This window comes from Pseudophryne corroboree (genome assembly GCF_028390025.1).
Source record: "Pseudophryne corroboree isolate aPseCor3 chromosome 7 unlocalized genomic scaffold, aPseCor3.hap2 SUPER_7_unloc_3, whole genome shotgun sequence".
Lineage (NCBI taxonomy): Eukaryota > Metazoa > Chordata > Amphibia > Anura > Myobatrachidae > Pseudophryne > Pseudophryne corroboree.
In genome coordinates, this window is record NW_026967612.1 from 947,386 (window position 1) to 972,743 (window position 25,358).

Genomic DNA, 25,358 nt, shown 5'->3' on the forward strand with positions numbered 1-25,358 from the left:
CTGCTTGGATGACATCACCATATGCAAACCCATCTGCTGCAGGCCTTCCCCCAGGAATGCTTGCACTTGTTGTTGCATTTGGTTTGTTGTTTGGGGGTGCTTCAGTATTAGGCAGCCTTCTGCCCTCCCATGTTCATCTGAAAATATGTGTTCTCCCTGCAGTTGTTGTCCCCAGATGAGAGTTCCCTTGTGCTGCCTCAGTTGAATCTCCTTTACTTGACAGAGATGTGCCTGAGCAGCGGCCCTCCCCAGCCCTATCCCAAATCATACTTATTTTGCATAGGAGATACCATGGTCATGAAGATTGTTCTCCCAGGGTGAGGTTCATTCATTGCATTCTGGGTATGCTGACCTCTGTGATTTCCCCAAATGTGGGAAACTCGACTGCATTATTTGTGGTAGTGGGGGACTGTGTTTGTGCTTTCCTCTGGTCAGCTCTGGTAAAAGTCAGATTTCTTTGTCTCAGATCTTCCTCTAGCCTTGTTTTTCTTTCGAGAGTTCCCTTGTGCTGCCTCAGTTGGATCTCCTTCACTTGACAGGGGGGTGCCCGAGCAGCGACCCTCCCCAGCTCTAGCCCAACTCCTACTTACCTGCCAGGTGAGATACTATGATCATGAAGGTGCTTCTCCCAGGGCAAGGCTCACCCATTGCACTCTGGGTGTGCTGCTCCTGCGATTTCCCCAAATGTGGGAAACTTGACTGCATAATTTGTGTTTCCCCTGGTCGGCTCTCGTATAATTCAGATCTCTTTGTCTCAGGTCTCTCTCCAGCCTAGTTTGCTGTCCGTTTCCACTTCTCTTTTCTTGAGCCGCTCCCTTCTATGCCCTTGCGCACTATCCTGACTTCTCCCGTCTGCTTACTTTGTGCCTTCCAACGCACAATGCAAACTACAGGTAGTGCTGCAGGGCCTACACCCTTTTACTTGCCTTACAGAGCAGCTCTGGAGCTGTTACAGTGCCCAGCTGCTGCAAGAAATCAGCTTGAATGCTTCAGGGGCTGGGGCATAGCCAACATGAGCCCCACACCAAAGGAGGGTGGAGGTGTTTAATGCAAACTAGGGGTCAGCCAAGCGCCGCAAAAGGCCGCCATGCCCTGCATAACCCTTTTCTCTTTTCATATGCAGACGAGGGTTGAAGCCAACTTTGACCCACTGCTTGGATGACATCACCATATGCAAATCCATCTGCGGCAGGCCTTCCCCCAGGAATGCTTGCACTAGTTGTTGCATTTGGTTTGTTGTTTGGGGGTGCTTCAGTATTAGGCAGCCTTCTGCCTTCCCATGTTCATCTGAAAATATGTGTTCTCCCTGCAGTTGTTGTCCCCAGATGAGAGTTCCCTTGTGCTGCCTCAGTTGAATCTCCTTTACTTGACAGAGATGTGCCTGAGCAGCGGCCCTCCCCAGCCCTATCCCAAATCATACTTATTTTGCATAGGAGATACCATGGTCATGAAGATTGTTCTCCCAGGGTTAGGTTCATTCATTGCATTCTGGGTATGCTGACCCCTGTGATTTCCCCAAATGTGGGAAACTCAACTGCATTATTTGTGGTAGTGGGGGACTGTGTTTGTGCTTTCCTCTGGTCAGCTCTGGTAAAAGTCAGATTTCTTTGTCTCAGATCTTCCTCTAGCCTTGTTCTTCTTTCGAGAGTTCCCTTGTGCTGCCTCAGTTGGATCTCCTTCACTTGACAGGAGGCTGCTCGAGCAGCGACCCTCCCCAGCTCTAGCCCAACTCCTACTTACCTGCCAGGTGAGATACTATGATCATGAAGGTGCTTCTCCCAGGGCAAGGCTCACCCACTGCACTCTGGGTGTGCTGCCCCTGCGATTTCCCCAAATGTGGGACACTTGACTGCATAATTTGTGTTTCACCTGGTCGGCTCTCGTATAATTCAGATCTCTTTGTCTCAGGTCTCTCTCCAGCCTAGTTTGCTGTCTGTTTCCACTTCTTTTTTCTTGAGCCCCTCCCTTTTATACCCTTGTGCACTATCCTGACTTCTCCTCCCGTCTGCTTACTTTGTGCCTTCCAATGCACAATGCAAACTACAGGTAGTGCTGCAGGGCCCACACCCTTTTACTTGCCTTACAGAGCAGCTCTGGAGCTGTTACAGTGCCCAGCTGCTGCAAGAAATCAGCTTGAATGCTTCAGGGGCTGGGGCATAGCCAACATGAGCCCCACACCGAAGGAGGGTGGAGGTGTTCAATGCAAACTAGGGGTCAGCCAAGCTCCGCAAAAGGCCGCCATGCCATGCACGCCCCTTTTCTCTTTTCATATGCAGACGAGGGTTGAAGCCAACTTTGACCAACTGCTTGGATGACATCACCATATGCAAATCCATCTGCGGCAGGCCTTCCCCCAGGAATGCTTGCACTAGTTGTTGCATTTGGTTTGTTGTTTGGGGGTGCTTCAGTATTAGGCAGCCTTCTGCCCTCCCATGTTCATCTGAAAATATGTGTTTTCCCTGCAGTTGTTGTCCCCAGGTGAGAGTTCCCTTGTGCTGCCTCAGTTGAATCTCCTTTACTTGACAGAGATGTGCCTGAGCAGCGGCCCTCCCCAGCCCTATCCCAAATCATACTTATTTTGCATAGGAGATACCATGGTCATGAAGATTGTTCTCCCAGGGTTAGGTTCATTCATTGCATTCTGGGTATGCTGACCCCTGTGATTTCCCCAAATGTGGGAAACTTGACTGCATTATTTGTGGTAGTGGGGGCCTGTGTTTGTGCTTTCCTCTGGTCAGCTCTGGTAAAAGTCAGATTTCTTTGTTTCAGATCTTCCTCTAGCCTTGTTCTTCTTTCGAGAGTTCCCTTGTGCTGCCTCAGTTGGATCTCCTTCACTTGACAGGGGGGTGCCCGAGCAGCGACCCTTCCCAGCTCTAGCCCAACTCCTACTTACCTGCCAGGTGAGATACTATGATCATGAAGTTGCTTCTCCCAGGGCAAGGCTCACCCATTGCACTCTGGGTGTGCTGCCCCTGCGATTTCCCCAAATGTGGGACACTTGACTGCATAATTTGTGTTTCACCTGGTCGGCTCTCGTATAATTCAGATCTCTTTGTCTCAGGTCTCTCTCCAGCCTAGTTTGCTGTCTGTTTCCACTTCTCTTTTCTTGAGCCGCTCCCTTCTATGCCCTTGTGCACTATCCTGACTTCTCCCGTCTGCTTACTTTGTGCCTTCCAACGCACAATGCAAACTACAGGTAGTGCTGCAGGGCCCATACCCTTTTACTTGCCTTACAGAGCAGCTCTGGAGCTGTTACAGTGCCCAGCTGCTGCAAGAAATCAGCTTAAATGCTTCAGGGGCTGGGGCATAGCCAACATGAGCCCCACACCGAAGGAGGGTGGAGGTGTTTAATGCAAACTAGGGGTCAGCCAAGCGCCGCAAAAGGCCGCCATGCCCTGCACGCCCCTTTTCTCTTTTGATATGCAGACAAGGGTTGAAGTCAACTTTGACCCACTGCTTGGATGACATCACCATATGCAAATCCATCTGCGGCAGGCCTTCCCCCAGAAATGCTTGCACTAGTTGTTGCATTTGGTTTGTTGTTTGGGGGTGCTTCAGTATTAGGCAGCCTTCTGCCCTCCCATGTTCATCTGAAAATATGTGTTCTCCCTGCAGTTGTTGTCCCCAGATGAGAGTTCCCTTGTGCTGCCTCAGTTGAATCTCCTTTACTTGACAGAGATGTGCCTGAGCAGCGGCCCTCCCCAGCCCTATCCCAAATCATACTTATTTTGCATAGGAGATACCATGGTCATGAAGATTGATCTCCCAGGGTGAGGTTCATTCATTGCATTCTGGGTATGCTGACCCCTGTGATTTCCCCAAATGTGGGAAACTCGACTGCATTATTTGTGGTAGTGGGGGACTGTGTTTGTGCTTTCCTCTGGTCAGCTCTGGTAAAAGTCAGATTTCTTTGTCTCAGATCTTCCTCTAGCCTTGTTCTTCTTTCGAGAGTTCCCTTGTGCTGCCTCAGTTGGATCTCCTTCACTTGACAGGGGGGTGCCCGAGCAGCGACCCTCCCCAGCTCTAGCCCAACTCCTACTTACCTGCCAGGTGAGATACTATGATCATGAAGTTGCTTCTCCCAGGGCAAGGCTCACCCATTGCACTCTGGGTGTGCTGCCCCTGCGATTTCCCCAAATGTGGGAAACTTGACTGCATAATTTGTGTTTCCCCTGGTCGGTTCTCATATAATTCATATCTCTTTGTCTCAGGTCTCTCTCCAGCCTAGTTTGCTGTCTGTTTCCACTTCTTTTTTTTTGAGCCCCTCCCTTCTATACCCTTGTGCACTATCCTGACTTCTCCTCCCATCCGCTTACTTTGTACCTTACAATGCACAATGCAAACTACAGGTAGTGCTGCAGGGCCCACACCCTTTTACTTGCCTTACAGAGCAGCTCTGGAGCTGTTACAGTGCCAAGCTGCTGCAAGAAATCAGCTTGAATGCTTCAGGGGCTGGGGCATGGCCAACATGAGCCCCACACCGAAGGAGGGTGGGGGTGTTTAATGCGAACTAAGGGTCATCCAAGCGCCGTAAAAGGCCGCCATGCCCTGCATACCCCTTTTCTCTTTTCATATGCAGATGAGGGTTCCAGCCAACTTTGGCCCACTGCTTGGATGACATCACCGTATGCAAATCCGTCTTCTGCAGACCTTCCCCCAGGAATGCTTGTACTAGTTGTTGCATTTGGTTTTTTGTTTGGGGGTGCTTCAGTATTAGGCAGCCTTCTGCCCTCCCATGTTCATCTGAAAATGTGTTCTCCCTGCAGTTGTTGTCCCCAGATGAGAGTTCCCTTGTGCTGCCTCAGTTGAATCTCCTTTACTTGACAGAGATGTGCCTGAGCAGCGGCCCTCCCCAGCCATATCCCAAATCATACTTATTTTGCATAGGAGATACCATGGTCATGAAGATTGTTCTCCCAGGGTGAGGTTCATTCATTGCATTCTGGGTATGCTGACCCCTGTGATTTCCCCAAATGTGGGAAACTCGACTGCATTATTTGTGGTAGTGGGGGACTGTGTTTGTGCTTTCCTCTGGTCAGCTCTGGTAAAAGTCAGATTTCTTTGTCTCAGATCTTCCTCTAGCCTTGTTCTTTTTTCGAGAGTTCCCTTGTGCTGCCTCAGTTGGATCTCCTTCATTTGACAGGGGGGTACCCGAGCAGCGACCCTCCCCAGCTCTAGCCCAACTCCTACTTACCTGCCAGGTGAGATACTATGATTATGAAGGTGCTTCTCCCAGGGCAAGGCTCACCCATTGCAATCTGTGTGTGCTGCTCCTGCGATTTCCCCAAATGTGGGACACTTGACTGCATAATTTGTGTTTCCCCTGGTCGGCTCTCGTATAATTCAGATCTCTTTGTCTCAGGTCTCTCTCCAGCCTAGTTTGCTGTCTGTTTCCACTTCTCTTTTCTTGAGCCGCTCCCTTCTATGCCCTTGCGCACTATCCTAACTTCTCCCGTCTGCTTACTTTGTGCCTTCCAACGCACAATGCGAACTACAGGTAGTGCTGCAGGGCCCACACCTTTTTACTTGCCTTACAGAGCAGCTCTGGAGCTGTTACAGTGCCCAGCTGCTGCAAGAAATCAGCTTGAATGCTTCAGGGGCTGGGGCATAGCCAACATGAGCCCCACACCGAAGGAGGGTGGAGGTGTTTAATGCGAACTAGGGGTCATCCAAGTGCCGCAAAAGGCCGCCATGCCCTGCATAACCCTTTTCTCTTTTCATATGCAGATGAGGGTTCCAGCCAACTTTGGCCCACTGCTTGGATGACATCACCATATGCAAATCCATCTGCGGCAGGCCTTCCCCCAGGAATGCTTGCACTAGTTGTTGCATTTGGTTTGTTGTTTGGGGGTGCTTCAGTATTAGGCAGCCTTCTGCCCTCCCATGTTCATCTGAAAATATGTGTTCTCCCTGCAGTTGTTGTCCCCAGATGAGAGTTCCCTTGTGCTGCCTCAGTTGAATCTCCTTTACTTGACAGAGATGTGCCTGAGCAGCGGCCCTCCCCAGCCCTATCCCAAATCATACTTATTTTGCATAGGAGATACCATGGTCATGAAGATTGTTCTCCCAGGGTTAGGTGCATTCATTGCATTCTGGGTATGCTGACCCCTGTGATTTCCCCAAATGTGGGAAACTCGACTGCATTATTTGTGGTAGTGGGGGACTGTGTTTGTGCTTTCCTCTGGTCAGCTCTGGTAAAAGTCAGATTTCTTTGTCTCAGATCTTCCTCTAGCCTTGTTCTTCTTTCGAGAGTTCCCTTGTGCTGCCTCAGTTGGATCTCCTTCACTTGACAGGGGGCTGCTCGAGCAGCGACCCTCCCCAGCTCTAGCCCAACTCCTACTTAGTTGCTTCTCCCAGGGCAAGGCTCACCCATTGCACTCTGGGTGTGCTGTCCCTGCGATTTCCCCAAATGTGGGACACTTGACTGCATAATTTGTGTTTCACCTGGTCGGCTCTCGTATAATTCAGATCTCTTTGTCTCAGGTCTCTCTCCAGCCTAGTTTGCTGTCTGATCCACTTCTCTTTTCTTGAGCCGCTCCCTTCTATGCCCTTGTGCACTATCCTGACTTCTCCCGTCTGCTTACTTTGTGCCTTCCAACGCACAATGCAAACTACAGGTAGTGCTGCAGGGCCCATACCCTTTTACTTGCCTTACAGAGCAGCTCTGGAGCTGTTACAGTGCCCAGCTGCTGCAAGAAATCAGCTTAAATGCTTCAGGGGCTGGGGCATAGCCAACATGAGCCCCACACCGAAGGAGGGTGGAGGTGTTTAATGCGAACTAGGGGTCATCCAAGCGCCGCAAAAGGCCGCCATGCCCTGCATAACCCTTTTCTCTTTTCATATGCAGATGAGGGTTCCAGCCAACTTTGGCCCACTGCTTGGATGACATCACCATATGCAAATCCATCTGCGGCAGGCCTTCCCCCAGGAATGCTTGCACTAGTTGTTGCATTTGGTTTGTTGTTTGGGGGTGCTTCAGTTTTAGGCAGCCTTCTGCCCTCCCATGTTCATCTGAAAATATGTGTTCTCCCTGCAGTTGTTGTCCCCAGATGAGAGTTCCCTTGTGCTGCCTCAGTTGAATCTCCTTTACTTGACAGAGATGTGCCTGAGCAGCGGCCCTCCCCAGCCCTATCCCAAATCATACTTATTTTGCATAGGAGATACCATGGTCATGAAGAGTGTTCTCCCAGGGTTAGGTGCATTCATTGCATTCTGGGTATGCTGACCCCTGTGATTTCCCCAAATGTGGGAAACTCGACTGCATTATTTGTGGTAGTGGGGGACTGTGTTTGTGCTTTCCTCTGGTCAGCTTTGGTAAAAGTCAGATTTCTTTGTCTCAGATCTTCCTCTAGCCTTGTTCTTCTTTCGAGAGTTCCCTTGTGCTGCCTCAGTTGGATCTCCTTCACTTGACAGGGGGCTGCTCGAGCAGCGACCCTCCCCAGCTCTAGCCCAACTCCTACTTAGTTGCTTCTCCCAGGGCAAGGCTCACCCATTGCACTCTGGGTGTGCTGTTCCTGCGATTTCCCCAAATGTGGGACACTTGACTGCATAATTTGTGTTTCACCTGGTCGGCTCTCGTATAATTCAGATCTCTTTGTCTCAGGTCTCTCTCCAGCCTAGTTTGCTGTCTGATCCACTTCTCTTTTCTTGAGCCGCTCCCTTCTATGCCCTTGTGCACTATCCTGACTTCTCCCGTCTGCTTACTTTGTGCCTTCCAACGCACAATGCAAACTACAGGTAGTGCTGCAGGGCCCATACCCTTTTACTTGCCTTACAGAGCAGCTCTGGAGCTGTTACAGTGCCCAGCTGCTGCAAGAAATCAGCTTAAATGCTTCAGGGGCTGGGGCATAGCCAACATGAGCCCCACACCGAAGGAGGGTGGAGGTGTTTAATGCAAACTAGGGGTCAGCCAAGCGCCGCAAAAGGCCGCCATGCCCTGCACGCCCCTTTTCTCTTTTGATATGCAGACATGGGTTGAAGTCAACTTTGACCCACTGCTTGGATGACATCACCATATGCAAATCCATCTGCGGCAGGCCTTCCCCCAGAAATGCTTGCACTAGTTGTTGCATTTGGTTTGTTGTTTGGGGGTGCTTCAGTATTAGGCAGCCTTCTGCCCTCCCATGTTCATCTGAAAATATGTGTTCTCCCTGCAGTTGTTGTCCCCAGATGAGAGTTCCCTTGTGCTGCCTCAGTTGAATCTCCTTTACTTGACAGAGATGTGCCTGAGCAGCGGCCCTCCCCAGCCCTATCCCAAATCATACTTATTTTGCATAGGAGATACCATGGTCATGAAGATTGTTCTCCCAGGGTTAGGTTCATTCATTGCATTCTGGGTATGCTGACCCCTGTGATTTCCCCAAATGTGGGAAACTCGACTGCATTATTTGTGGTAGTGGGGGACTGTGTTTGTGCTTTCCTCTGGTCAGCTCTGGTAAAAGTCAGATTTCTTTGTCTCAGATCTTCCTCTAGCCTTGTTCTTCTTTCGAGAGTTCCCTTGTGCTGCCTCAGTTGGATCTCCTTCACTTGACAGGGGGGTGCCCGAGCAGCGACCCTCCCCAGCTCTAGCCCAACTCCTACTTACCTGCCAGGTGAGATACTATGATCATGAAGTTGCTTCTCCCAGGGCAAGGCTCACCCATTGCACTCTGGGTGTGCTGCCCCTGCGATTTCCCCAAATGTGGGAAATTTGACTGCATAATTTGTGTTTCCTCTGGTCGGCTCTCATATAATTCAGATCTCTTTGTCTCAGGTCTCTCTCCAGCCTAGTTTGCTGTCTGTTTCCACTTCTTTTTTCTTGAGCCCCTCCCTTCTATACCCTTGTGCACTATCCTGACTTCTCCTCCCGTCTGCTTACTTTGTGCCTTCCAACGCACAATGCAAACTACAGGTAGTGCTGCAGGGCCCACACCCTATTACTTGCCTTACAGAGCAGCTCTGGAGCTGTTACAGTGCCCAGCTGCTGCAAGAAATCAGCTTGAATGCTTCAGGGGCTGGGGCATAGCCATCATGAGCCCCACACCGAAGGAGGGTGGAGGTGTTTAATGCGAACTAGGGGTCATCCAAGCACCGCAAAAGGCCGCCATGCCCTGCATGCCAATTTTCTCTTTTCATATGCAGACGAGGGTTGAAGCCAACTTTGACCCACTGCTTGGATGACATCACCATATGCAAATCCATCTGCTGCAGGCCTTCCCCCAGGAATGCTTGCACTAGTTGTTGCATTTGGTTTGTTGTTTGGGGTTGCTTCAGTATTAGGCAGCCTTCTGCCCTCCCATGTTCATCTGAAAATATGTGTACCGCCTGCAGTTGTTGTCCCCAGATGAGAGTTCCCTTGTGCTGCCTCAGTTGAATCTCCTTTACTTGACAGAGATGTGCCTGAGCAGCGGCCCTCCCCAGCCCTATCCCAAATCATACTTATTTTGCATAGGAGATATCATGGTCATGAAGATTGTTCTCCCAGGGTGAGGTTCATTCATTGCATTCTGGGTATGCTGACCCCTGTTATTTCCCCAAATGTGGTAAACTTGACAGCATTATTTGTGGTAGTGGGGGACTGTGTTTGTGCTTTCCTCTGGTCAGCTCTGGTAAAAGTCAGATTTCTTTGTCTCAGATCTTCCTCTAGCCTTGTTCTTCTTTCGAGAGTTCCCTTGTGCTGCCACAGTTGGATCTCCTTCACTTGACAGGGGGGTGCCCGAGCAGCGACCCTCCCCAGCTCTAGCCCAACTCCTTCTTACCTGCTAGGTAAGATACTATGATCATGAAGGTGCTTCTCCCAGGGCAAGGCTCACCAATTGCACTCTGGGTGTGCTGCTCCTGCGATTTCCCCAAATGTGGGAAACTTGACTGCATAATTTGTGTTTCCCCTGGTTGGCTCTCGTATAATTCAGATCTCTTTGTCTCATGTCTCTCTCCAGCCTAGTTTGCTGTCTGTTTACACTTCTCTTTTCTTGAGCCACTCCCTTCTATGGCCTTGCACACTATCTTGACTTCTCCCGTCTGCTTACTTTGTGCCTTCCAACGCACAATGCGAACTACAGGTAGTGCTGCAGGGCCCACACCCTTTTAGTTGCCTTACAGAGCAGCTCTGGAGCTATTACAGTGCCCAGCTGCTGCAAGTAATCAGCTTGAATGCTTCAGGGGCTGGGGCATAGCCAACATGAGCCCCACACCGAAGTAGGGTGGAGGTGTTTAATGCGAACTAGGGGTCATCCAAGCGCCGCAAAAGGCCGCCATGCCCTGCACGCCCCTTTTCTCTTTTCATATGCAGACGAGGGTTGAAGCCAACTTTGACCCACTGCTTGGATGACATCACCATATGCAAATCCATCTGCTGCAGGCCTTCCCCCAGGAATGCTTGTACTAGTTGTTGCATTTGGTTTGTTGTTTGGGGGTGCTTCAGTATTAGGCAGCCTTCTGCCCTCCCATGTTCATCTGAAAATATGTGTTCTCCCTGCAGTTGTTGTCCCCAGATGAGAGTTCCCTTGTGCTGCCTCAGTTGAATCTCCTTTACTTGACAAGGGAGGCATTTTGGATTTTTTCTTTGGGTACCCTTACACCTGATGGTCTGAATGAGAGCATCGAACTGAACAACATTGGCAGTCTCTGAAGATTTTATCTATTGATTTACCTAATATATTATTTATTGAATATCCATTTATTGTATGTTTAATAAATAAACAAAATTATTAGAAGTAGCTATTTTGGAAACAGCTTTCCTCTTAGGATGAAACTGTATAACCCTGTTGTGTGTATTTCTTTAAAGTTCCTTAGTAAAATCCACTAGTAATGATGAACATCAGATTTCTTCCTCCATCCTCTTTTTACACTTTCTCTTGGTTCTATATATATATTTTTTTTCTATTTTTATTATTTTCCCCTCCTTCTCCCAAAAGGCCCCCCTCCCTCCCCCCCCCTCCCTGTTTTAAATTTTAAAATCTTTAAATATTTAAATCTTCGAATCCTTAAATTGTCTGTTTAATATTTATTTTTTCTTCAATTCTTTTTGTTGTTTAAACAGCAATGTAATTATTCCAGGGGTTAAAATAATGAAATATAGAAATAATATTAACAAAAATTAAAGGTAAAAATGAATTGATAGAATGATCCCATTAAAAGTAAATAAATAATATTGATGTTAAGCTGAGCGGGTTGAATTCGAACATGGGACTAGCTGCATAGAATGCAGGTGATGTTTCCCCTGCGCCACAAGAACTGCTTTAGTAGTGGCCTGGATTTATGTTACCCTAAAAGGTTTTATATAAGTAAATGGGGATGCTTAGTGCTGAGTCTCTGAATTATGTATATGTGATTATAGATATGAGGTATTGATTGAAAGATTATAGGTTAATCTGTATATAGATTATATATTTTCTGTTATTTTTTAAACCACCTTGTTGCTTATTTTATTATTATTTTTAATCACCATGTTGCTTATTTTTATATTATGAAATGCCTTTATATGTGCAAATGCAATTAGAAAGTTGTTCCATATGTGAGTCATTACATGTATGCATCCAATTAGTACATGTATGTATCCAATCAACTAATTAGTAATACTATTGGTCCGGTGCATTTTAAAAAGAGCCTGCTAGGCTGCTGATGTATCCTCTGACGAAACCGCTCTTGGATAACAGCGGAGAAACGCGTAAGGAAGGTGATTACCGGACACTCTGATTGCTGAGATATAAGCCCGTTCATGAACGAGCTACATCACGGCGGACGTCTGATGTAAAGACAGCGGTGAAGGGGAAAAAGCAATTTGAGACCGAGCAAAAGGAGGTCTCTACCCACGGCAGGAAGAAATATCCCGACCGCGAGTGCCAATAAGATCCAGCCACGGTTAACGGGGGTCGTAGCATACCGCTGTGTTTCACCAACCATCACAGCGCTCTCCCCCTGTTTTCTTTCATTACTCACGTGAGTTACATATGAACTTTAACTGCAGTAAATAAGAGGCGTTGGTTACAACTGTTGCTGTTCATCCACAAGAAGGAATTTAATGTATCAATTACAATTGGAAAGTAATGATTAAATTACAACAGCTGTATCCAGGAGGATTTTTTGGACACTTTAATAAACATTCCGTTGTCATCAAGGGCAATATGAAATAGATCCTGATTACATTTAGATATGGATAGTGGTGCCTATATATGTTGACTCCATTGTATTTTATTGAATGTGGGTTTCTTCTGTCTATATATATTTTTTAAAAATAAAGAGCTTGTATATTTTATTTTTTGCGCTCCCTTGATAACAAGTGTGATTATCTTTAAAATTTGGTTTATTATTAGTAGAACAGTACTACCTATGGGAGCACCATTTTATAATATATGGTGAAAATTAATAGATGTATAAAGATTAAATAAGCAACAAATTGGTGAAATAGATAAGTTTTGATAGGAGCACTGGGTTCTATATATATATTGACATTTGGTTATATATATGTATAGACTTTATAAATTCTTGACAGAGATGTGCCTGAGCAGCGGCCCTCCCCAGCCCTATCCCAAATCATACTTATTTTGCATAGGAGATACCATGGTCATGAAGATTGTTCTCCCAGGGTGAGGTTCATTCATTGCATTCTGGGTTTGCTGACCCCTGTGATTTCCACAAATGTGGGAAACTCGACTGCATTATTTGTGGTAGTGGGGGACTGTGTTTGTTCTTTCCTCTGGTCAGCTCTGGTAAAAGTCAGATTTATTTGTCTTAGATCTTCCTCTAGCCTTGTTCTTCTATCGAGAGTTTCCTTGTGCTGCCTCAGTTGGATCTACTTCACTTGACAGGGGGGTGCCCGAGCAGCGACCCTCCCCAGCTCTAGCCCAACTCCTACTTACCTGCCAGGTGAGATACTATGATCATGAAGTTGCTTCTCCCAGGACAAGGATCACCCATTGCACTCTGGGTGTGCTGCTCCTGCGATTTTCCCAAATGTGGGAAACTTGACTGCATAATTTGTGTTTCCCCTGGTCAGCTCTCATATAATTCAGATCTCTTTGTCTCAGGTCTCTCTCCAGCCTAGTTTGCTGTCTGTTTCCACTTCTTTTTTCTTGAGCCCCTCCCTTCTATACCCTAGTGCACTATCCTGACTTCTCCTCCCGCCTGCTTACTTAGTGCCTTACAATGCACAATGCAAACTACAGGTAGTGCTGCAGGGCCCACACCCTTTTACTTGCCTTACAGAGCAGCTCTGGAGCTGTTACAGTACCCAGCTGCTGCAAGAAATCAGCTTGAATGCTTCAGGGGCTGGGGCATAGCCAACATGAGCCCCACACCGAAGGAGGGTGGAGGTGTTTAATGCGAACTAGGGGTCATCCAAGCGCCGCAAAAGGCCGCCATGCCCTGCACGCCCCTCTTCTCTATTCATATGCAGATGAGGGTTGAAGCCAACTTTGACCCACTGCTTGGATGACATCACCATATGCAAATCCATCTGCTGCAGGCCTTCCCCCAGGAATGCTTGCACTAGTTGTTGCATTTGGTTTGTTGTTTGGGGGTGCTTCAGTATTAGGCAGCCTCTGCCCTCCCATGTTCATCTGAAAATATGTGTTCTCCCTGCAGTTGTTGTCCCCAGATGAGAGTTCCCTTGTGCTGCCTCAGTTGAATCTCCTTTACTTGACAGAGATGTGCCTGAGCAGCGGCCCTCCCGAGCTCTATCCCAAATCATACTTATTTTGCATAGGAGATACCATGGTCATGAAGATTGTTTTCCCAGGGTGAGGTTCATTCATTGCATTCTGGGTATGCTGACCCCTGTGATTTCCCCAAATGTGGGAAACTGGACTGCATTATTTGTGGTAGTGAGGGACTGTGTTTGTGCTTTCCTCTGGTCAGCTCTGGTAAAAGTCAGATTTCTTTGTCTCAGATCTTCCTCTAGCCTTGTTCTTCTTTCAAGAGTTCCCTTGTGCTGCCTCAGTTTGATTTCCTTCACTTGACAGGGGGGTGCCCGAGCAGCGACCCTCCCCAGCTCTAGCCCAGCTCCTACTTACCTGCCAGGTGAGATACTATGATCATGAAGGTGCTTCTCCCAGGGCAAGGCTCACCCATTGCACTCTGGGTGTGCTACTCCTGCGGTTTCCCCAAATGTGGGACACTTGACTGCATAATTTGTGTTTCACCTGGTCGGCTCTCGTATAATTCAGATCTCTTTGTCTCAGGTCACTCTCCAGCCTAATTTGCAGTCTGTTTCCACTTCTCTTTTCTTGAGTTGCTCCCTTCTATGCCCTTGCGCACTATCCTGACTTCTCCCGTCTGCTTACTTTGTGCCTTCCAACGCACAATGCAAACTACAGGTAGTGCTGCAGGGCCCACACCCTTTTACTTGCCTTACAGAGCAGCTCTGGAGCTGTTACAGTGCCCAGCTGCTGCAAGAAATCAGCTTGAATGCTTCAGGGGCTGGGGCATAGCCATCATGAGCCCCACACCGAAGGAGGGTGGAGGTGTTTAATGCGAACTAGGGGTCATCCAAGCACCGCAAAAGGCCGCCATGCCCTGCATGCCAATTTTCTCTTTTCATATGCAGACGAGGGTTGAAGCCAACTTTGACCCACTGCTTGGATGACATCACCATATGCAAATCCATCTGCTGCAGGCCTTCCCCCAGGAATGCTTGCACTAGTTGTTGCATTTGGTTTGTTGTTTGGGGGTGCTTCAGTATTAGGCAGCCTTCTGCCCTCCCATGTTCATCTGAAAATATGTGTACCTCCTGCAGTTGTTGTCCCCAGATGAGAGTTCCCTTGTGCTGCCTCAGTTGAATCTCCTTTACTTGACAGAGATGTGCCTGAGCAGCGGCCCTCCCCAGCCCTATCCCAAATCATACTTATTTTGCATAGGAGATACCATGGTCATGAAGATTGTTCTCCCAGGGTGAGGTTCATTCATTGCATTCTGGGTATGCTGACCCCTGTTATTTCCCCAAATGTTGTAAACTTGACAGCATTATTTGTGGTAGTGGGGGACTGTGTTTGTGCTTTCCTCTGGTCAGCTCTGGTAAAAGTCAGATTTCTTTGTCTCAGATCTTCCTCTAGCCTTGTTCTTCTTTCGAGAGTTCCCTTGTGCTGCCTCAGTTGGATCTCCTTCACTTGACAGGGGGGTGCCCGAGCAGCGACCCTCCCCAGCTCTAGCCCAACTCCTTCTTACCTGCTAGGTAAGATACTATGATCATGAATGTGCTTCTCCCAGGGCAAGGCTCACCAATTGCACTCTGGGTGTGCTGCTCCTGCGATTCCCCCAAATGTGGGAAACTTGACTGCATAATTTGTGTTTCCCCTGGTCGGCTCTCGTATAATTCAGATCTCTTTGTCTCATGTCTCTCTCCAGCCTAGTTTGCTGTCTGTTTACACTTCATTTTTCTTGAGCCGCTCCCTTCTATGCCCTTGCGCACTATCCTGACTTCTCTCGTCTGCTTAATTTGTGCCTTCCAACGCACAATGCGAACTACAGGTAGTGCTGCAGGGCCCAAGCCCTTTTACTTCCCTTACAGAGCAGCTCTGGAGCTGTTACAGTGCCTAGCTGCTGCAAGAAATCAGCTTGAATTCTTCAGGGGCTGGGGCATAGCCAACATGAGCCCCACACCGAAGGAGGGTGGAGGTGTTTAATGCGAACTAGGGGTCATCCAATTGCCGCAAAAGGCCGCCATGCCCTGCACGCCCAGGGGTACAAGCTGGAATTCGAGATGTCTCCCCCCAGCCGTTTCCTAAAATATGCCTTGCTGACAACTCCCTCAGGCAGGGAGGCTGTGCTAGAGGCAATTAATATGCGGTATTCCCAGCAGGTAATACTCAAGGTGCCCCTACTTCAATAAGGACGGGGTTACTATTCCACACGGGTTGGGGTACCGAAACCGCATGGTTCGGTGTGACCCATTTTATATTTAAAATCCTTGAACAAAAAAATTCAAGTTCAAGATGGAATCGCTCAGGGCGGTTATTCCAAGCCTGGACGAGGGGGATTACATGGTATCCTGGGACATCAAGGATGCTTACCTGCATGTCCCCATTTACCATCCTCGCCAGGAGTACCTCAGATTTGTGGTACAGGATTACCATTACCAAGTCCAGACACTGCCGTTTGGACTGTACATGGCACCGAGGGTGTTTTATTAAGGTAATGGCCGAAATGTTGATACTCCTTCAAAAAAAAGGGAGTTGTAATTATCCCGTACTTGGACAATCTCGTTATAAGGGCGAGGTCCAAGGAGCAGTTGGTAGTCGGGGTAGCACTATTTTGGAAAGTGCTACAACAGCATGGTTGGATTCTAAACAGTCCAAAGTCACAGCTGGTTCCTATGACACGTCTACTGTTCCTGGGGATGGTTCTGGACATAAACCAGAAATAGTGTTTCTCCCGGAGGAGAAAGCCAAGGAGTTGTCATCTCTAGTCAGAGACCTCCTGAAGCCAAAATAGGTAGCGGTGCATCATTGCACGCGAGTCCTGGGAAAAATGGTAGCTTCCTACGAAGCAATCCCATTAGGCAGGTTCCATACAAGAACTTTTCAGAGGGACCTGTTGGACAAGTGGTCCGGATCGCATCTTCCGATGCATAGGCTGATAACCCTGTCTCCAAGGACCAGGGTATCTCTACTGTGGTGGCTGCAGAGTGCCCATCTTCAAGAGGGCCGCAGGTTCGGCATACAGGACTAGGTCCTAGTGACCATGGATTCCAGCCTTTGAGGCTGGGAGGCAGTCACACAGGGAAGAAATTTCCAGGGACTTTGGTCAAGTCAGGTTATTTCCCTACACATAAATATTCTGGACCTGAGGGCCATTTACAATGCCCTGAGGCCGGCAAGTCCTCTGCTTCAAAACCAGCCGGTACTGATCCAATCAGACAACATCACGGCAGTCGCCCATGTAAACCAACAGGGCGGCACAAGAAGCAGGATGGCGATGGCAGAAGCCACAAGGATTCTCCGATAGGCGGAAAATCATGTGTTAGCACTGTCAGCAGTGTTCATTCCCGGAGTGGACAACTGGGAAGCAGATCTTCTCAACAGACACGACCTCCACCCGGGAGAATGGGGACTTCCTCCAGAAGTCTTCCAATAGGATTGTACACCATTGGGAAAGGCCACAGGTGGACATGATGGCGTCCCGCCTCAACAAAAAGCTATAAAAGATATTGCACCGGGTCAAGGGACCCTCAGGCGATAGCTATGGACGCTCTGGTAACACCGTGGGTGTACCAGTCGGTTTATGTGTTCTCCCCTCTGCCTCTCATACCAAAGGTACTGAGAATAATAAGAAGGCGAGGAGTAAGAACGATACTCGTGGATAGCCAAGAAGAGCTTGGTACCCAGAACTTCAAGAATTTATATCGGAGGACCCATGGCCTCTGCCACTCAGACAGGACCTGCGGCAGCAGGGGCCCTGTCTGTTCCAAGACTTACCGCGGCTGCGTTTGTCGGCATGGCGGTTGAACGCCGGATCCTGAAGGAAAAGGGCATTCCGGAGGAAGTCATTCCTACGCTTACTAAAGCCAGGAAAGAGGTTACAGCAACTCATTATCACCGCATATGGCGAAAATATGTTGCATGGTGTGAGGCCGAAAGGGCCCCAACAGAGGAATTTCAACTAGGTCGATTTCTGCATTTCCTGCAAGCAGGAGTGACTATGGGCCTTAAATTGGGTTCCATTAAGGTACAGATCTCGGCTCTGTCGATTTTCTTTCAAAAAGAACTAGCTTCAGTACCTGAAGTTCAGACATTTATAAAAGGAGTGCTGCAGAGTCAGCCCCCGTTTGTGCCTCCTGTGGCACCTTGGGATCTCAACGTGGTGTTGAGTTTCTTAAAATCACATTGGTTTGAACCACTAAAAACCGTGGATCTGAAATATCTCACGTGGAAGGTGGTTATGTTATTGGCCTTGGCTTCTGCCAGGCGAGTATCAAAGTTGGCGGCTTTGTCTTGTAAAAGCCCTTATTTGATTTTCCATATGGATAGGGCAGAATTGAGGACTCGTCCCCAGTTTCTCCCAAAGGTGGTGTCAGCGTTTCACCTGAACCAGCCTATTGTGGTGCCTAGGCTACTAGGGACTTGGAGGACTCCAAGTTGCTAGACGTTGTCAGGGCACTGAAAATATATGTTTCCAGAATGGCTAGAGTCAGAAAATCTGACTCGCTGTTTATCCTATATGCACCTAACAAGCTGGGTGCTCCTGCTTCTAAGCAGACTATTGCTCGTTGGATTTGTAGTACAATTCAGCTTGCACATACTGTGGAAGGCCTGCCACAGCCAAAATCTGTCAATGCCCATTCCACAAGGAAGGTGGGCTCATCTTGGGCGGCTGCCCGAGGGGTCTCGGCTTTACAACTTTGCCAAGCAGCTACTTGGTCAGGGGCAAACACGTTTGCAAAATTCTACAAATTTGATACCCTGGCTGAGGAGGACCTGGAGTTCTCTCATTCAGTGCTGCAGAGTCATCCGCACTCTCCCGCCCGTTTGGGAGCTTTGGTATAATCCCCATGGTCCTTACGGAGTTCCCAGCATCCACTAGGACGTTAGAGAAAATAAGAATTTACTCACCGGTAATTCTATTTCTCGTAGTCCGTAGTGGATGCTGGGCGCCCATCCCAAGTGCGGTTTATCTGCAATACTTGTACATAGTTATTGTTAACTAAATCGGGTTATTGTTGAGCCATCTGTTGAGAGGCTCTATTGTTTCATACTGTTAACTGTGTTTCATATCACGAGTTGTACGGTGTGATTGGTGTGGCTGGTATGAGTCTTACCCGGGATTCAAAATCCTTCCTTATTGTGTACGCTCGTCCGGGCACAGTACCTAACTGAGGCTTGGAGGAGGGTCATAGTGGGAGGAGCCAGTGCACACCAGGTAGTCTAAGATCTTTCTAGAGTGCCCAGCCTCCTTCGGAGCCCGCTATTCCCCATGGTCCTTACGGAGTTCCCAGCATCCACTACGGACTACGAGAAATAGAATTACCGGTGAGTAAATTCTTATTATAGTAGTGTATACACTAGAGGTCTTTCCGAACCCCCTAATCCTAACATTGTAATTTGCTTTAGGGCGCACCTCCAATTAGTCTAGTGTTTCGTATTTTCACATTAAATACTTTCTTGCATTGGTTGGTTAAAGATTAGATCGTATATTTTTCTAGATATAGCTGTGCATAGTCTACAAGGCTACATGCTTCTCCCCTAACTAGAGATGTGCAGCGGGCATTTTTCGTGTTTCATGTTTTGGTTTTGGTTTCGGATCCGCAGTTGTGTTTTGGATACGGACGCGTTTTGGCAAAACCACCCTTTTGGGTTTTGGATTCGGGTGATTTTTTTTTAAAACCTCAAACAGCTAAAATCATAGAATTTCGGGGTAATTTTGATCCTATAGTATTAAGCTCAATAACCATAATTTCTACTCCTTTCCAGTCTATTCTGAACACCTCACACCTCCCAATATTATTTTTAGTCCTAAAATTTGCACCAAGGTCCCTGGATGACTAAGCTAAGCGACCCAAGTGGGCAGCACAAACACCTGGCCCATCTAGGAGTGGCACTGCAGTGTCAGACAGGATGGCACTTAAAAAAATAGCCCCAAACAGCACATGATGCAAAGATAAATAAAAAAAGAGGCGCAAGATGAAATTGTAGTGTGTCTCTCCTGCTCAGTGTCAGTTCTCAGTAGTATCCTCATCAGTGCTCAGTATCACTGCTCATTGTCTTGTGCTGCATTGTGGTGCTCAGTATACTAGAGTACATTACTAATAGTCCAGTGCTGCATCTTGCTGCTCAGTGTCAGTTCTAGTATCCTCATCAGTGCTCAGTATCACTGCTCATTGTTTTGTGCTGCATTGTGGTGCTCAGTATACTACAGAACATTACTAATAGTCCAGTGCTGCATCTGGCTGCTCAGTGTCAGTTCTAGTAATCTCATCAGTGCTCCGTATCACTGCTCATTGTCTTGTGGTGCTCAGTATACTACAGTACATTACTAATACTCCAGTGTCTTGTGCCGCATATGGCTGCTGTAGGGTGCTGTGGTAGTGTCCTGTCACTGTGCATATGTCATCATTCCAGTCACAGTGACATACCCTCCAACTGTACCTTTTTAATAGGTACAGTACCTTTTTTTCATGGTCTGTACCTATTTTTGGTTCTCCAAACTTCCATTGAAAGTATAGGAAAAGGGGCGTGACCACGCCCCCTTTACCCATGACCACGCCCCTTTTTCTAATTTGTACCAATTTTTGTGTGTAAAATGTTGGAGGGTATGCAGTGATATCTGGTATCTATCTAGTGGTATCTAATTCCAGACATTACCACCGTCTAATTCCAGATATATTACTGGCATATAATTCCACACATTAAAAAATGGAGAACAAAAAGGTGGAGGGTAAAATAGGGAAAGATCAAGATCCACTTCCACCTAGTGCTGAAGCTGCTGCCACTAGTCAAGGCAGAGACAATTCAATGCCATCAACATTATGTAATGATTATACGATACATTATATATCATATCATTGTATGGTTGTAAAATACAACTTAAAAACTTTAATGAATAAATACATAAAGTAGCTTTTATGTAACCTTTTTAAACCTATTAGCATAGACCGAATCTCATCGTGTGTATAGGCCTTTAGTTCAACAACAGCATGGGACCAGTTAGTGTGTTTTGACCACTGCACAGCACCTGGTGTTATATAGTAAGCACCACTATGGCATAGTATACAGCATTATGGGCCTGATATGAGTGTGACCAGCGGTGATGTGGAATGCAGTAGGAGGTGCTGTTTAGTAAGCACCACTTCTATATTCACCATGCAGTATATTGTGTGAATATAGAAGTGTTGGCTGTGTTATATATTAGAGTAATTATTGCAGCTCCCAGCTAAAATTGCAACAATGTAATTTAGTGACAAGCTGCAGAGATTAATCCTTTCTGTGGCTGCTGCACAACCTCTATTCATATCGCTGAATTCAATTAGGGAGATGTTCTCACCCCGCGAGCAAGCGCAGGTATATGCCACACTTATGGTAACATTGGATTTACAGATATTTTCTTGCAGGGGTGTTTCTAAACAATTTGGCTTCAAATGCGTGCCCCCCGCCACCATTGGCATTAAAAATTGTGCCCCTCCCCCATATATATATATATATATATATATATATATATAAAAAAAACTATATTTGCGTGAGCGCTCCGGACGGGATGGGGGGGGCGTGACCTCGCAAAAATGGGTATGGTCTCCATAAAATGGGCGTAGCCTTGCAGGCAAAGACTACCTTACACCCCAGTTCTTGACCCTGCACCAACAGACCTCGGCCACCACAGGGAAAAAAGTACAGTAATTTCCACCATGTTAAGCCCCACACATTAATGCCCTTTGGAACATATTATGTCACTCACCACAATATCTGTGATACACTATGCCCTACAGTAAAGCTTCTAATTACTTTTACAAAAACTGCTCAATGCCAAGAGTTTCACGTGCTGGGTGTCATGCTCATTGCCAGGGGTTTCACTCTCTGGGTGTCATGCTCATTGCCAGGGGGAACGCAGTAGGAGGTGTTATATAGTAAGCACCACTATGGCATAGTATATAGCATTATATATATTGTGAGCACTGGTGATGTTGAGTGCAGTAGAGCTGCTGCTGGGTAATTACAATTGACTACAACCACCAATATATTCTGCTGCACTATATATATGCAAAGCTAATTCTGCTGGGTAATTACAACTGACTACAACCACCAATATATTCTGCTGCACTATATATTTGCAAAGCTAATTCTGCTGGGTAATTACAATTGACTACAACCACCAATATATTCTGCTGCACTATATCTATATATGCAAAGCTAATTCTGCTGAGTAATTACAATTGACTACAACCACCAATATATTCTGCTGCACTATATCTATATATGCAAAGCTAATTCTGCTGGGTAATGCAAATTGAAACATTATTGCATAGTATGTGATTTTGAAGTACTTTTTTAAAGTTTTGAATGATATAGACCCAGTTTAATCTTTGTGGAATGCCTGGTTGTTGTTTTTAAGGTAATTTATTGCCTGGCATTTGAGGGGGTGGGGTGTGGTTACAGATTTCAATTATTGGTTTCACTTGTAATAGTCTTCTACTTAAGTCCAATGGTGTAGGCTGTGCAAAGCCATTTGGCTGTGCATTTATTGATCTAAGCGTGCATTTTTATCAAAGCGTGATAAAATTGACACATAACAGCAGTGTTCAATCAGCGTTCAATCGAAGTGAAAAAGAAGGAAAACAGAAGCACACCAATCTAACAAAACAAAGAAAACTGAAGAACTAATAACAAATGTGAGTCACTTACTCCTCAGATCACTCACCTCCTGATTGTTGCATCTGATTACATAGCACAGAACTACCTTACTTGGACATTTCATAAACCATCCATTTCACCTACAAATGCCTGTATCTGTATTATTGTAATTTTGTTTTTTAAGCACAGCTGCACCAATGCAATTTTACCTGCAAACACTTAAAACATCTAACATAATTACCATTGCTTCTTAAACCTCTCACAATCCTTTCATTTCTTACACTCCAAATACTTTTCTGCACCCACTTTATCTACGCTTTTGACTCATTTCATACTAAATCTACACCCCTTGAGCCTACACTGCTTTTCTCACCTGCATTTCTGCAATTCTTCTGCTCGGATTGCCTTACAGTCTCCTCTCCTACTTCCACTTTCCCTCAACCTATTTACCTACTTAACACTATGTCAAGGTTTTCTTATACTCCCCACATCACTCAGTGTCTACCTAATAATGTATCTTTAGCCTTCCCCCCTAGTCTCCTCCACCTCCTCCTCTCTGCCCTCCTCTGTCTCCCCTCCATCCCTCTGTTTCCTTCCCCCACCTTTCCTGTTACCCCACTTTCATTCACCTCTGCCCCATGGTCCTGCTACCCCACAACTCAGCCCTGCTCCCTCTCTCCCTTCCCTGTCACCTCCCCACACCCCCATCCACATCACACTGACCTCCCTCCCTGCCCACCTCCTGCAGTTTCCCCTCCTAGCTCAGGCACCCGTACCATCACTACTCTCTCATCATCCCTGCCCTCAAACTTAATCCCACCTCATCGCTACAGCAACCCTGAAAATCTAATTCACATCTCTCCCACAAACTCATACCCCCTATCCTGTGCCCTCTGGAATGCCAGATCTGTTTATAACAAACTGGTCCCTACTCATGACCTTTTCATTTCCAACTCCCTACACCTACTAGCCATTACTGAAACTTGGATTACGCCCTCTGACACTACTTCTGCTGCTGCTCTCTCTGCTGGGGGCCTTACATTCGCACACACACCCCGACCTGGGGGTCGCCATGGGGGTGGTGTTGGGGTCCTTTTACCTTCTAGTTACTCCTACCAACTCATACCACCAGAACCATCCCTTATATTCTCTACATTTGAGGTCCACGCCATATGCCTCTTCCAACCAGTCCATCTTAGAGTAGCTGTCATTTACCGCCCCCCTGGCACTGCTTCCAAATTAATCGACAACTTTGCTTCCTGGCTTCCTCACTTCCTCTCTTCTGACATTCCCACCATTATCCTAGGCGATTTCAACATCCCTATTGACATCCCCACACAATCCCCTGCCTCTAAGCTCCTTAACCTCACCTCTTCACTTGGTCTCTCCCAGTGGACCTCCTCACCCTCCCATGTGAATGGGAGCTCACTGGATCTGGTCTTCACTCACCGCTGTGATATTTCTGATTTTTCCAACTCCCCATTTCCCCTCTCTGACCACCACCTGCTCTCCTTCAACCTATCTCTCTCGACTTCCCCATCTCTACCTCCTAAGGCTACCATCACTAAGCGTAACATTGAAGCTATTGACACCACATTCCTTTCCTCCCTGTTTGACTCACTTCTCTCTCCTATTCTCTCTCTCTCATGCCCTGAACAAGCCACTTCCACATACAATGCTTCCCTTACTTCTGCTCTTGACTCTGTTGCTCCACCAACCACTATTCACCCTCACAAATTAACACCTCAACCCTGGCACACCAAATGCACCAGATATCTGCAAAAATGCTCACGTACGGCTGAGCGACACTGGAGGAAATCACGCTCTAAGGCAGACTTCCTCCATTTCAAACTTATGCTCTCATCCTTCAGTGCTGCCCTTTCTCTTGCTAAACAGTCATACTTCAAGAACCTCATCTCCTCCCAGTCTTCCAACCCCCGGCGCCTCTTTGCCACTCTCAACTCACTCCTCTGCCCACCTCCACCTCGTCTCCCTTCCTCACTCTCTGCTCTTGACTTTGCCACTTACTTCACATCCAAAATTGACTCCATACGTCAGGACATCACATCACACCAGACTATCAGTAACCAGCCTTCTCTCGTGGATGGCCAAGAAGAGCTTGGTACCCAGAACTTCAAGAATTTATATCGGAGGACCCATGGCCTCTGCCACTCAGACAGGACCTGCGGCAGCAGGGGCCCTGTCTGTTCCAAGACTTACCGCGGCTGCGTTTGTCGGCATGGCGGTTGAACGCCGGATCCTGAAGGAAAAGGGCATTCCGGAGGAAGTCATTCCTACGCTTACTAAAGCCAGGAAAGAGGTTACAGCAACTCATTATCACCGCATATGGCGAAAATATGTTGCATGGTGTGAGGCCGAAAGGGCCCCAACAGAGGAATTTCAACTAGGTCGATTTCTGCATTTCCTGCAAGCAGGAGTGACTATGGGCCTTAAATTGGGTTCCATTAAGGTACAGATCTCGGCTCTGTCGATTTTCTTTCAAAAAGAACTAGCTTCAGTACCTGAAGTTCAGACATTTATAAAAGGAGTGCTGCAGAGTCAGCCCCCGTTTGTGCCTCCTGTGGCACCTTGGGATCTCAACGTGGTGTTGAGTTTCTTAAAATCACATTGGTTTGAACCACTAAAAACCGTGGATCTGAAATATCTCACGTGGAAGGTGGTTATGTTATTGGCCTTGGCTTCTGCCAGGCGAGTATCAAAGTTGGCGGCTTTGTCTTGTAAAAGCCCTTATTTGATTTTCCATATGGATAGGGCAGAATTGAGGACTCGTCCCCAGTTTCTCCCAAAGGTGGTGTCAGCGTTTCACCTGAACCAGCCTATTGTGGTGCCTAGGCTACTAGGGACTTGGAGGACTCCAAGTTGCTAGACGTTGTCAGGGCACTGAAAATATATGTTTCCAGAATGGCTAGAGTCAGAAAATCTGACTCGCTGTTTATCCTATATGCACCTAACAAGCTGGGTGCTCCTGCTTCTAAGCAGACTATTGCTCGTTGGATTTGTAGTACAATTCAGCTTGCACATACTGTGGCAGGCCTGCCACAGCCAAAATCTGTCAATGCCCATTCCACAAGGAAGGTGGGCTCA

At 47.2% G+C, this 25,358-nt stretch overlaps 20 non-coding genes and 2 pseudogenes across 20 annotated transcripts; all 22 read left to right on the top strand.

The window, feature by feature from the left end:
• Positions 1–266: 266 nt before the first annotated feature.
• On the top strand, positions 267–430 carry LOC134986510 (U1 spliceosomal RNA). The gene has a single exon (XR_010192378.1). It is a non-coding gene; the product is annotated as a U1 spliceosomal RNA (small nuclear RNA).
• Positions 431–582: 152 nt separating this feature from the next.
• LOC134986408 (U1 spliceosomal RNA) lies at positions 583–745 on the top strand. Its single transcript, XR_010192294.1, has one exon. It is a non-coding gene; the product is annotated as a U1 spliceosomal RNA (small nuclear RNA).
• A 671-nt stretch (positions 746–1,416) lies between these two features.
• Positions 1,417–1,580, top strand: LOC134986498 (U1 spliceosomal RNA). The gene has a single exon (XR_010192366.1). It is a non-coding gene; the product is annotated as a U1 spliceosomal RNA (small nuclear RNA).
• Positions 1,581–1,732: 152 nt separating this feature from the next.
• Positions 1,733–1,895, top strand: LOC134986434 (U1 spliceosomal RNA). Its single transcript, XR_010192315.1, has one exon. It is a non-coding gene; the product is annotated as a U1 spliceosomal RNA (small nuclear RNA).
• A 674-nt stretch (positions 1,896–2,569) lies between these two features.
• Positions 2,570–2,733, top strand: LOC134986366 (U1 spliceosomal RNA). Its single transcript, XR_010192259.1, has one exon. It is a non-coding gene; the product is annotated as a U1 spliceosomal RNA (small nuclear RNA).
• A 152-nt stretch (positions 2,734–2,885) lies between these two features.
• Positions 2,886–3,048, top strand: LOC134986436 (U1 spliceosomal RNA). The gene has a single exon (XR_010192317.1). It is a non-coding gene; the product is annotated as a U1 spliceosomal RNA (small nuclear RNA).
• Positions 3,049–3,719: 671 nt separating this feature from the next.
• Positions 3,720–3,883, top strand: LOC134986512 (U1 spliceosomal RNA). Its single transcript, XR_010192380.1, has one exon. It is a non-coding gene; the product is annotated as a U1 spliceosomal RNA (small nuclear RNA).
• Positions 3,884–4,035: 152 nt separating this feature from the next.
• LOC134986427 (U1 spliceosomal RNA) lies at positions 4,036–4,177 on the top strand (annotated as a pseudogene).
• A 693-nt stretch (positions 4,178–4,870) lies between these two features.
• LOC134986490 (U1 spliceosomal RNA) lies at positions 4,871–5,034 on the top strand. Its single transcript, XR_010192359.1, has one exon. It is a non-coding gene; the product is annotated as a U1 spliceosomal RNA (small nuclear RNA).
• Positions 5,035–5,186: 152 nt separating this feature from the next.
• Positions 5,187–5,349, top strand: LOC134986468 (U1 spliceosomal RNA). The gene has a single exon (XR_010192340.1). It is a non-coding gene; the product is annotated as a U1 spliceosomal RNA (small nuclear RNA).
• Positions 5,350–6,020: 671 nt separating this feature from the next.
• LOC134986344 (U1 spliceosomal RNA) lies at positions 6,021–6,184 on the top strand. Its single transcript, XR_010192239.1, has one exon. It is a non-coding gene; the product is annotated as a U1 spliceosomal RNA (small nuclear RNA).
• Positions 6,185–7,140: 956 nt separating this feature from the next.
• LOC134986363 (U1 spliceosomal RNA) lies at positions 7,141–7,304 on the top strand. The gene has a single exon (XR_010192256.1). It is a non-coding gene; the product is annotated as a U1 spliceosomal RNA (small nuclear RNA).
• A 956-nt stretch (positions 7,305–8,260) lies between these two features.
• Positions 8,261–8,424, top strand: LOC134986504 (U1 spliceosomal RNA). Its single transcript, XR_010192373.1, has one exon. It is a non-coding gene; the product is annotated as a U1 spliceosomal RNA (small nuclear RNA).
• Positions 8,425–8,576: 152 nt separating this feature from the next.
• LOC134986423 (U1 spliceosomal RNA) lies at positions 8,577–8,739 on the top strand. Its single transcript, XR_010192308.1, has one exon. It is a non-coding gene; the product is annotated as a U1 spliceosomal RNA (small nuclear RNA).
• A 674-nt stretch (positions 8,740–9,413) lies between these two features.
• LOC134986379 (U1 spliceosomal RNA) lies at positions 9,414–9,577 on the top strand. Its single transcript, XR_010192272.1, has one exon. It is a non-coding gene; the product is annotated as a U1 spliceosomal RNA (small nuclear RNA).
• A 152-nt stretch (positions 9,578–9,729) lies between these two features.
• On the top strand, positions 9,730–9,892 carry LOC134986483 (U1 spliceosomal RNA). Its single transcript, XR_010192352.1, has one exon. It is a non-coding gene; the product is annotated as a U1 spliceosomal RNA (small nuclear RNA).
• Positions 9,893–12,515: 2,623 nt separating this feature from the next.
• LOC134986360 (U1 spliceosomal RNA) lies at positions 12,516–12,679 on the top strand. Its single transcript, XR_010192253.1, has one exon. It is a non-coding gene; the product is annotated as a U1 spliceosomal RNA (small nuclear RNA).
• Positions 12,680–12,831: 152 nt separating this feature from the next.
• Positions 12,832–12,973, top strand: LOC134986447 (U1 spliceosomal RNA; annotated as a pseudogene).
• A 694-nt stretch (positions 12,974–13,667) lies between these two features.
• Positions 13,668–13,831, top strand: LOC134986377 (U1 spliceosomal RNA). The gene has a single exon (XR_010192270.1). It is a non-coding gene; the product is annotated as a U1 spliceosomal RNA (small nuclear RNA).
• Positions 13,832–13,983: 152 nt separating this feature from the next.
• Positions 13,984–14,146, top strand: LOC134986440 (U1 spliceosomal RNA). The gene has a single exon (XR_010192320.1). It is a non-coding gene; the product is annotated as a U1 spliceosomal RNA (small nuclear RNA).
• A 671-nt stretch (positions 14,147–14,817) lies between these two features.
• LOC134986393 (U1 spliceosomal RNA) lies at positions 14,818–14,981 on the top strand. The gene has a single exon (XR_010192284.1). It is a non-coding gene; the product is annotated as a U1 spliceosomal RNA (small nuclear RNA).
• A 152-nt stretch (positions 14,982–15,133) lies between these two features.
• On the top strand, positions 15,134–15,296 carry LOC134986485 (U1 spliceosomal RNA). The gene has a single exon (XR_010192354.1). It is a non-coding gene; the product is annotated as a U1 spliceosomal RNA (small nuclear RNA).
• The last annotated feature ends 10,062 nt before the right edge of the window (positions 15,297–25,358 follow it).